This window comes from Cupressus sempervirens, chromosome 8 (genome assembly GCF_028749045.1).
Source record: "Cupressus sempervirens isolate cs-2001-9-10 chromosome 8, ASM2874904v1, whole genome shotgun sequence".
NCBI lineage: Eukaryota > Viridiplantae > Streptophyta > Pinopsida > Cupressales > Cupressaceae > Cupressus > Cupressus sempervirens.
Genome location: NC_143125.1, coordinates 156,902,100 through 156,914,216, shown reverse-complemented (window position 1 = coordinate 156,914,216; position 12,117 = coordinate 156,902,100).

Genomic DNA, 12,117 nt, shown 5'->3' with positions numbered 1-12,117 from the left:
GTTGATTTGCCCTTGATCTAATGATCCTGGTTGTTCATCTTTCATCTGACTTGGCAGTGGGTCCACACCCATGATGATGTGGGAAACTTTTGTCCATTTGGCAAATATATTACTTTTTAATTTTTCATTGTGACAATTGTTATTTGGGTCTTGCCGTGTTCCTTATTTCTAGATGAGTCACTACATTGCTACCGGCAAAGTACAAAGCTTTTCTGGGTGCGACATAGCAACCTTCAATGGATTTAAAATTTCAAGTTCCCATGTTCTTAGTAGGATGCCATCGTGTCACAGGATTTGCACAGCTCATTTTTGACAAACCATTCAATGGGTCCCACCTTTGGAAATGATACTGCCTTATTATTTTCCCAATGAGTTGCTATGTCATTATCGACAAAAGGCATCATATTTTTGGTCGTGACATAGTGACCTTTGGTGAATTGCTAAAACCCAGTGATAGGAAAAGCTAACTGTCAATCATGACTGCATTAATAAGTACCTTTGTTAGAGCAATCAATATGCACGGTTAGGATTTCCATGTGAGAACTCTACCATCATTTTTCAATATCAAAGGCCATCACATTCCTTCACTTTCTGGTTAGTCACTACATCACTACTGACAAAAGGCTTAACATTCCCAGTTGCGATATAGTGATTTTCCAGAAAGTTTGAGCTCTGACATCATCTGTTGCAACTTGCTCTACGTGTGTCCTTTTTGATAGTGATGACTACAAGATAGATCATGTGACAAAATCTTTTCTGAAACAATATGCCTTTCTGGTGCCAGTTTTCATTTTATGACACCGCACATCAAATTCTTGGCAGTTGCTATGTCATGTTGGTAAACAACCTTGCATTTCATTATAACAACAACACGATAACTGTGGATCTAACCAAGATCCAATGGTGGGAAAGATTCTTCAAAAAGGTACTTAGCATGACTTTAAAATTAAGTAGGAAAAGAATATTCAAACCTTTTAAAAGATTTCACGCTGGGATAAATTCAAAAGGAAAAGACCTAGGGTTTAACACAAGTTTTTCAAAGGGCAATGAAAATTATAAAACCAAAAACCCTAGCCTCATCAAAGGACTCAACCTTGATTTGTATATCTTGGATTAGGCAAGTTATCATGCAAACAATCAGGCCAACAGGTACCTAAGTGAAAACCTATAAATTGGCACCATGTGTAATTACACCATCCTATTATATATCGAAATATCATAAAAAATCCCCATAATGTCAACTCATCAACAAAACCCATGTTCCCACAATGTTCCAACATTTTACATGCACAAAAAAAGTTGTTACTATCCTAAATTCCTAAGAGTGGAAAAATATCAACACATTGTACTATATCTATAAGAGATCCTAAGATTTTCCATTGTATGATAGTGATATATCTCACTATATTCTCATCCTAATCTTTCCAAGTACTAAATTAGGCTCTGCTACCTTCTCATCCTAAGATTTTGTACAATTATCCTTGTAAATACTCAGTAAGTTGGTTTATACATATTCCCTTGCAACCAATTGTCAATTATTTGTGTTAGATCAAAGTATCATGATCTCCTATCTATGCACCTAAAAAATTCCTTATGCGAAATCCTTTGTCATTATGGTTATCCCAGATCTCCAATTTTCTAGATTATCATGGTTCTAGATCTTACCAACACGTCCTTTCTAGATGTATCCTACCTCATCTCTGGCATTATTTTATTAGCATTTAATCCTATTGATCTCTTTGGAAAATGGTTATTTATATGGATTTTATCATTTTAATATTGGATTTCAAAAATTTACTCTTAATTATCTTGTTCGAGCAATTGTCCTTTTCCCTCTTCAAGGTTACTAAGATCCTTTATATCATGGTGTGCTATGAATGCTAAAATATAAGAGAAAGTTCTTGATTATTTTTATTGTTTTCTTCCTATGAGTTAGTCATATGTGACCCTTACACATGCAAACATGTGATCACCTATGATTTCATGGTGCACTTGAGAAATATATTGTTTGTGGGTTCCCTAGTGTTAATTCCACTCTAAATCCTCTTAGACTCATATATGATGCTACGGCAATCCTTGCCTGTCTATTTTGAGTTAGTCTTATACAATGTTGGTGACAAGGTCTCTATGCTCTTGGTAACCTTGATAGGTCTCCAACATTGATATATCAAACTAAGTTCTCAATACATGGTAATACTCCATTTTAGAGTACCTCATGCTCAAGCTTCAATAGAGCCTACACCCAAAAGAATCAACTATCAAAATTCTATCTAAATAAACAATCAAAATTTGTAAAAAATTAGCTTTGAATCCCACATCCTAAACATTCAAAATGTTGAAAGATCTCCCCCAGAATCCAAAAAACTAAGGATTCAATTTTTTAAAAAAAATCTCACCACTATTCCCCAAAGATCCTCGATTCCTTAATCCTCATGGATAAGTTTGTGCAAATGATCCCCCCCCCACCCATGCTCTTTTGATCCCCATAGAGAGGATACAATTGGTCAATGATATAATGCATCATACATTTGCATCCCAATTTCATTATATTTCATTCATTTTAATTTGATTTAGCCTACCTCACCATCGGTAGATGTACTGCCTGGCATCATATCATTCAAATTGCATTAGTTTTCATTCATATTGTTTAAATTGCATTCATATCATTCAAAATGTATTAGTTTGTATTCATATAATTTAAATTGCTTTCATATCATTTAGAGTGCTGTTAGTGAACAGATTGTCCTTCGAGAAAATGTATGCAATTCTGACCCTGAATGCCCAAATGAAAGGACAAACTAGCACCAACAGTTGGACAAGTTTCATGGATTGATAACCTTCCTTTGAATTTTTATCAGGTACAGCTCCCCATGTGAAATATTCAATGAATCAAATGTGAATGCTTTTACCAGAAAGCATAAAAGGATAACAAACATCTACCTATAAATACAGTGTAGATGCGGGAAAAACTACACAACTACAAGAAATTAAATGGTAAATGAGACAAAGTCCATTCACCCTGACCTGCTACAAATGACGGAGTCAAGAAACACATTATCCATCTTCTTGAGAAAGTGCAGAAATGAAGATATGGAGATGTAACAACATATTTCAAAGAAAACTAAAGTGACACAAAGATCACAATTAGTGGAAAGTCGATTGCTCAAACTCAAAGTTTTGACAAACAATTAACTCTCAAGTCTCCCTCCTCTGAAAGCATGAAATGCATCACTATTACAATCACCATTAATAAAATCATGAGGCTTTCTTTGCATTTTAAACAAAATACAACTCTCTTGACACACAGTTCAGAAAGAAAAGAAAGAAAACCCTAGCTCTGCTTCCCACGACCTGCACAAGAAAATGAGCTAATGCTTGAAAAATCTAGAAAAGTTTTCCCCTTTGCTGAAGCACAAAGTCTTCAGTTCCAGAGAGAAAGATCTGTGTCACCCCTCTATCACTGTATTCACAGCCTCTGTTCTGCTGTAGCTCAAAGTCTCCTAGCCAAAATTTAGAAAACTGGAACTCCCCATTTGCCCTTTGCTGGCTCCTTTAACATGCTCTTTTCCTGAGACTTTTCAGTTCATAACTGATTCTTGAAAATACATTATTTCAAATCATTCCCATGGAAACTTTTCAATTTTCCTTCCTCCTTGGTTTTCCTTGATAAAATTTATTTTCATCAATAGTAATCTTTTTCAAGATTAGTTTGATGACCCTTAAGTTTTGCAATATCTCCCTATAATCTCCAAAGATTATTAACCAAAGTTTCAGTATCTGTATATGGTTGCATCAGATTTGACCAAGTACACATAACTAATTGACAGGTGTCAATTTATGATTTTCTTACCTTTGCATCCTCATATTTTATGAAAATTCGTGGCCCCTATGGTATACTTATGCTGACAAGTGGCATTTGCTAGTGATGATGTTCTGTCAAGATTTTGTAACTGTCATTGACAGTTTTGATAGCACCCCACTCAATTGGTCGTAATTCATTAACCAAAAATAAGTTTGAGAAACGCTTTGGTCAGATCATGCATAACTTGCTTCTTAACAAAATATCTAAAATTGAGCCAAATCCAACGGTTCGATTGGAAGTTATGCTCCTCACTGAGACCAAATTTGATTGTCTGCATTCCATAACTGTTAATTGCTGAGCCAATAGAGGTGTAAATAGAAACCCATAACTATTGATCCATACTTAATCTCATCAAAATATTTGGAGAACATTTAGATAGCTAGGTTTTCCAAAAAATACATTAAATGCAGCATGATCCAATGGTCAGATTGAGAGATATGGCCCTCAAAATATGACTATTTTCTACCATCTGCAATTTATGACTGTTATTTCTGATCCGATAGTGGTGCAGTCAAGAACCTGTAACTTTTGATCCATATGTGATCTGAAAAGACTATTTGGTGAAGATTTAGAGAACTAGGTTTTCCAAGAAATAGCTAAAATTTATCTAGATCCAACGGTCCGATTGGGATTTATACCCTCCGTACTAAGACCAATTTTATCACTCCAAAAATTGTTATATATTCATCTTCTTTTCATTTTCAGTCCCTTCCCATTTTGTCTGTTTCATCATAAGATGGTTTCTTTCCTAACATGATTCCAAGTCTCTTTGCAATGCAATTCATTTCTTGACCATAAGAATCTTAGATCAGGATGCTATATCTTCAAATGTCACTAACTGCCTATGAGGAATAGCCTCTGTGCCATTTTCATTGATTTGGAAACTCGAGTTTCTTCTTCTTTTGTGGATTCTCCTTCCACGAGCTGGAAGGGATGAATGTTGATTTGTTCCATGTTAAACCATGGCTTTCAATAAAAGTTTTCAATGAGATCTGAGCTGCCTTAGATATAATCACATTGCCTCATTGAGCATGTTCTACCACCTTGCCTCATACTTATTCTGATCCATTTAGGACTGAAATCCTGAGTCATATGTTTGCATCTTTGAATACTGAAATTTGAATTGGAGTGCCCAAGATGAATTTGATAAATTTGACAAAGCTTCTAGCGAAGTTTGAACCTAGACTCTCCATGCCCCTCCACCGAATCACCAAATTTGAAGACATTTGGCCCAAAAACTATCTTTAAATCTGCATGCTGAAATAATGAACCACTTCGAACTTCTGAATTAAGGAACCTTGAAGGTTTACCATGATGGTATTCTATCCTTTGACTAGGGTGCCTCCCCAAATTATGCCCTCTGAACTTCTGTAATGACCTTGAATCATGGACTGGTATTGGGCTTTGAACTTTTTTGAATGAACGAATCTGCATTTCGAAACCCAGAGTTTGAACTTCGCTTGTATTGAACCCGCGGGATGGGTTATCTGAACCACCAAACCATTCTGAACTACTTTGAACTACTTCAAACTTCAGTTTAAAGTGGTTCAAAGAGATTCAACATCTAAAACTGAAAGCTTTAAAATTGTGACCATATTGAATACTAACAAGTGCATTATTTTATAATCATATCTTTTAAATGTATTTAGTTTGTATTTAGTGTTTAATTGCATTTAGTGTGTTTTCATACTAATTTGCATTATCATATTGCATTCATCTTAAATTTTCACTAGTTCATGTCCATTTTAAAATAGCATTTGATTGTATTAATTTTTTTGTTCATTGGTTATTAGTTGCATATTCATATTAATTGCATTTAAATTACAACTCATTTGCATTATTGTATATAGTCATTTTATATACATTAGTTTGCAATATCATTTGCATATGCATTATTGCATAAGTCAATTATGTAAATACATCATTAAAATGCATTATGTTTGATTAGGTTTATTAAGGTGTAGTATTTATTGGGGGTTGTATCTTTTATGATCCATTATTCCTAATGCATATAAGTTCATTCATTAATCTCAATTTGTTTGGATTCATTTTTAGATTCATTTTTAGGCTCATGCTAAGGTGCTTATTAAATGAATATTTTTATATTATACTTTAAACCATTTTTCATAAGGTGCATCAAAATGCATAAATAATATCAATTGAATCATATTTTAGACAATACATATATCATAATACAATAAATCATCACCATAGATATATCTTATCTTGCATCATATCAATTACATTATACATCATGAAGAATAAGCCATTTCACATGCACAATATATTGTAGTTGCATCATAAATAATCTTTACATCATATATAGAATCACCAAAACATCATATATAACGACATTAAATAGTCACATCACACATAACATAAAGCACATAAAATGCATCTCATCCTATAGGAACACGTTAGCACATATATCATAATCATGTAAGACATCACATCGTACAACCACACACATCATTGCATAATATATATAGTATACATTCTTACATCAAATACATCATAAAAACAAGGCACATGATCTACAGTACATGATACATCTCACCCAATCAGCTCATCATATGTATACAATATTCTATAAAATGAATGAAATAATACATCTGAGAGTCCCATTAAAGAATAAACAATGTCAGTCCAATGTCCATGAACAATAGTAAAGTGTATATATGATACAATGTATCAACTTATGTTCTCTTAAAAATCAATAAATTACATCACATAAGTATATCCCCAAAAGTAGTATATCATTGCCCATTTCCGCCTCTTGTGGGTGGGTGATTAGTCTCTGTAGGATTTGGGTGTGTAGTTGTGGATGGTGTTGGATCTATTCTTGAGGAAAATTGGGAAGGAACTAGCGATGATAAAACTATATCTAAATCCTCATAACCCTAGGATGAGGCCTCTCCATTACTTTCTGACAACCCCAAATATTGAATTCTGGTAGTGCCACTACTCGCCCTATCACATCCCTCTCTTGTTTTCCATGTATACCTTCCAAGGCACCCATTCTGAGATCTCCTGCTCTACAATTGTATAGAACCACCAACTAAATACTACTTCTTGGGTGTGTGCCCTGGGTAGTGGCTCTACCTCATCCTCTACAAGGATATCATCCTTTGGGTGTCGCTCCCACAAGCCTTTGACATCATTCCCATATCTATAACTTGAGACCAAGTTTATCTTTAGAAGTTATCCTTTCTCTCTTATGGAACTATAACATGATATATAGCACTATAAAATTCCACCTTCTCTTGGAGATCCAATATCTCTCTTGTTGGGTATAAGGTAGGCAAGGTTACTGAGAGGGGAGGGGTGAATCAGGAACCAATAATTTTTTTTCTTATTTCACCAATTAATCCTTCATATAATATTATGATCTAATTGCATGCATGAAAGAATGAAAGAAAACAAACATTCATAACACTTTGACACAAGATATGGTGACCCAGAAACCTTCCAATTAGAAAGTAAAACTAGAGTGGGGATGATACCCACAAGCTTTAGTACTGCAGTATGAAGTTAACTTGTTAAGGCTTTGTTGCCATGATTGTGGTCCCCTATATTTTTCAAGATTATAGTATTAGGGTTGTGTCAATATTTCGTGTTTGTGTCTGGTCTAAGTTTCCATTAGGGTTTCCTCTCTCATCTTTATCTCTGAGTTGCCTAGGTTGGAATACAAGAACAATGTAATGGATTCAATTAGGCTATGCGACTAAGATTTGGGAGGTTAAGTTTCTGCATACCCTAGATGAGAGAGAGAATCAATTCTATTTAGTTAAAATTCTAGATCCTTGCAAATGTACTAACACTACCATAATATGTGGTATGTGTTTTCAAATGCATCTCTCCTTGTATTAATAACCATTACTCATGAATAGACATGTCTTTGTAAGGGAAATGTCTATTTGTTAATTGATATAATTAATATTATAACATATTTATAATACTATTATTATATAATTATAATAAATTATAATAATGATATATATAATCATAGTTGTATATATTATTATTATATTAAATTATCTCATATAATAAACACACATATATAAAGGATAAATACATCCGAATTGACTAAAACTTTAACACTCCCTCTTAGTCAAGAAGGATAAATACATTTTGATAATCAAAGGTAAAAGATGATTAGTATTTTGAATAACCCAAAGATGATCAACATCTATCATCTAAGCTCTTAGTTATTAAAATACCTAGTATGCATTTACCAATCAACCCAAAGATAATCAACATGATGACATCTAAGCTCTTAGTTATTGGACTCACAAAATGCATACTTACCTCATACCCAATATGCATCTTTACAGACAACTCAAAGATAGTCAATTTAATGACATCCAGGCACTCAGTTGTAAGTCTCACAAGATGCATGTTCTCAAGATTTAAGTACCACACTTACTCAAAATGTATAACATAGAGTTTTAGCCAACTAAAGTTGCTACACATTAACACACCATCTTAGCTAGGAAGGCTAAAATATAAGACATATATTATGCTATTGGTAATATTAGGAATGACAGATTTTAAGGATTTCTTTTATCAGAAGATATTCATCATTAAGATATCACATTTGGTATCATGAGTATTGGTCTTCCAGAATATTAACTTATGATATTCACCAATTACTCAAATAGGGTTTTGATATCACATTTGATATCAAGAGCATTGGTCTCTTAGAATATTGACATACAATATTCACCAAGTACTCAACTAAGGTGTGATATCACATAATACAAGTTATTGTAAGATCATCACCTTACAGTAACTTTTGCAAATATGTAAGTGACATCATTTGGAAGTCATCACATCCTTATGATGTATTCAAGGGACAGGCCCATTAAATCACATAGTCACAAGGTATATTCATGAAGTACAGTCCTCTTGATTGCTCCAATTTACTAATCACTAGGAGAATCCATCTCATCATGGTTTACTCCCTCTGAACCAATATGATTAAGACCACCAAAAGGTTGACTAAATCATATCCTCTATATGCTCCCTTTCTTTTAAGGTTTCCTCTAATGAAATGACTACAAAATTCCTTTGAATATTAATCTCTCTCTTCTTGCAAAATTATACTCAAAAGAAAAGATCAAAGGCACACAACTCTTATTGAAAATATAATAAAAACAAGAGAGACTATAATAATACTCAATAAATAGGTATGCATAATTCTATAAGTTCATTCCAATATTACAGATACTTCAAACATATAACCATATATTCCATCTTATATTAATATATACTATAATCTATATTTTCCAACATATATATATATATATATATATATATTCAAATACTCACCATAAAACTTATTAATGTAAACAACTTATATTATTAATAAATCACTTGCACAAATAATACAAAAACTTTTTCATAAGTCATTCATACTTACCTCAAATTGATCGATGCATTAAATTTCTTAACATGATATCTCTTTAATACCAAGATGTTATTAGATAATCTCATTTAGCATTTGTTATCACAGTTCCTTATTCTCTCCAACCACATGACAATGTATCCAATTTATATGCATTTTTGTTTATTCTCTAACCTTGCTCTTATCAAGTGTGTGGGGACTTGATGCTTTAAACACTAGCAAGAGCCCACCTTCCTTATATGTCATGATTATTTTCTTGTGCAGACACCTACTTGAACTTGCTTGTGTTTACTTCAGTATGGTATCATAGATGACATTTAAAGGATAGGTTGATAGGTATGGGTTCTAACCTCAATTTGAGTTTGACTTCCCTTGAATTGTTCATGGGATTCCATTATAGATTCCTACTCATACTTTGTGTCTTTTCCAACATATACACTATTTATATAAATCAATGGATTCCATACTAAATGTCTCATTTTCACACCATTTCCCAATGGGTCCCTTTTTGATTTTACCACCATTTACTAAGCACTCATTTTTTTTATATTTTCAATTCCTTATAAATCTCATTCTTACTTTCTTTCTTCTCTCATTATGGTGGCACCTTCTATGCTCACATGGCATGCAACTCATTTTTAGTGTCGTAGGCCCTGCCTACACTTTCTCTTTCCTCTAATTGGCTCACACTAGAGGGTTCATATTTCTAATGATCACTAGCTAAACCTCATCCTTTGTATTTGTTTCCCCATCATCGATTTTGTGCTTCTTATATGTACCCATTAATTAATCACCCTTTCTAGAAGCTCTAGAGAATCAGGCCCATACATCAATGCTTTGCACTAATAAAGTGTCCATTCAATGCTGAAATAAGATCTCCTCATCAAACTTTATTTTTCCTTATATTCCTTACAGGTTTTTATTTTTATTTTTAATAATCTGATGTTCACACCCTCAAAGCCTCTTTTCTGATTATTACTAGTCCCTATTTATACTTCGTGACTTGTTATTCATTCAATCAAGCTAACCACATTATTTATTCTTCTTGTGGTTTATTAATGGCCACCTAACCTTGGCTTACACAATGGTTTATTTCTTCTTCACTCAAATTTAGTTCTCATTATTATTTCCCTGTGTTCTTCTATCCTCGATGGTACTTGTTAATACTGATAGGCATTCTACAATGGCAGAATGGGAGAGTGGGATGGTGTGATCATGTTAATGTTAACTTTTACCCTTCTAGGTTAAATCTCATAGCCATCTACATGTCAAAAATTTAAATCTTATTATAAATAGAATACACTTTTAAAAATAATTTAACAAATACCACATCAAATACTATAATTTTTTAAGAAATAAAAAATAAAAATCTTACTTAGTAAAAAAATAAATAAATAGAGATAAAGGAAATATTAATATTTTTAGATTTAGTAAATTAAATTATTATTTCGTAGTGGATATCTATCGGCATTTCTTTAGATAGATTTATTTAAGATATCTATACTAGTAAATAGTATAATGGTGATGTTGGTCTGATGGGGTCAATCCTACTTGTTGACCCTTTTAATGAATTTATATGTCCCACATCACATGATTGAAGCTTTACCGCTTGTTAATTTGAAAATAATGAGCCTTTCAATATGTATCACAAATTTTCCTTTATGCTTAAAGAATATTAATTCAATCATTTTTCATTAAACTTTTCATTTTATTGGGACATAATGATATGAGTGCTTCTAGTAATTTGATATCTCCTTCATAAGAAATATTTGTTGTTTTCCAAGTAACTTCAAATCTATTAAAAAAATTAGTCGTTTGATCCCCTTAAAATGTCACTACCTTGGAAAATTTGATTCCTATTGCTAGGAAAACTCAAGCAGAATGCATCTCTATGCAATCATAGTTTAGTAAATGTGATCCAAGTAGCCTCTTAGGTGAGATTTTGCGATTTTAGAATGTATATCTTAGGCTTCCATTAATATCTAGTGTTAATCTTCTAGTGGAATCTTCTCCATTTCTTATAGACAAATACACTTGCTTGATCTCTAGTTGACTTAATATCATTTTTCTTTATTTGAACACCAGTAATTGAATGTTGAGTCATCTTTCAATTTGCATCAAGTTTCTTCCTCTATACTGACTGCACAACATTCAACATATAGCTCTTGTTGCATTTGCAAACCTGGTTATGATGTTGATTACATTTGTGGTCCATGTCTTGGTAGTGTGCCACAACTTGAATGCTCCATGTCCACCAAGGACTGCCAAATCTGGCTAGTTGTCAAACAAGAAGTAGGGAGAAGTGCATTTTCCACAACACCCATATTACATGATGTCCCCATCAATCTCCAAGGAAGCTTGAATTATACGAGAGGAGAACTAAAGTCATTTCCATAACTCCCATGTTTCCTATCATATGATACCTTGGCACATCATATGCATCTCTCTCATGCTACTTTTGAGCCTTAATGTAGATACAACCACTAAGATAATTTCATAGACAAATCATACTAATAAAACTAGATCTCCTATGCATCACCATTTTAACAACTCAATTTGTAGTGAACATGAGTGGAAAGTTTGGATTGAAAGCTAGCAAACTTGACATCTTAGGTTGACTATATTCCCAAACTGATTGATGTCATAGAATATCACACTTGTTATAGATTACACCAATGCAATCTGTGTTTCACTATAGAACTAAGCATCCAAGATGACAATGAAATTCATTATTACACTCCGTAGAATGAAAGTATTATTTGTGATATCGACATTCATCATTCACATTAATCAATTTGATATATGTTAGGATTAACCTCAAACAAAAATAATAGTTACATGCAAATAT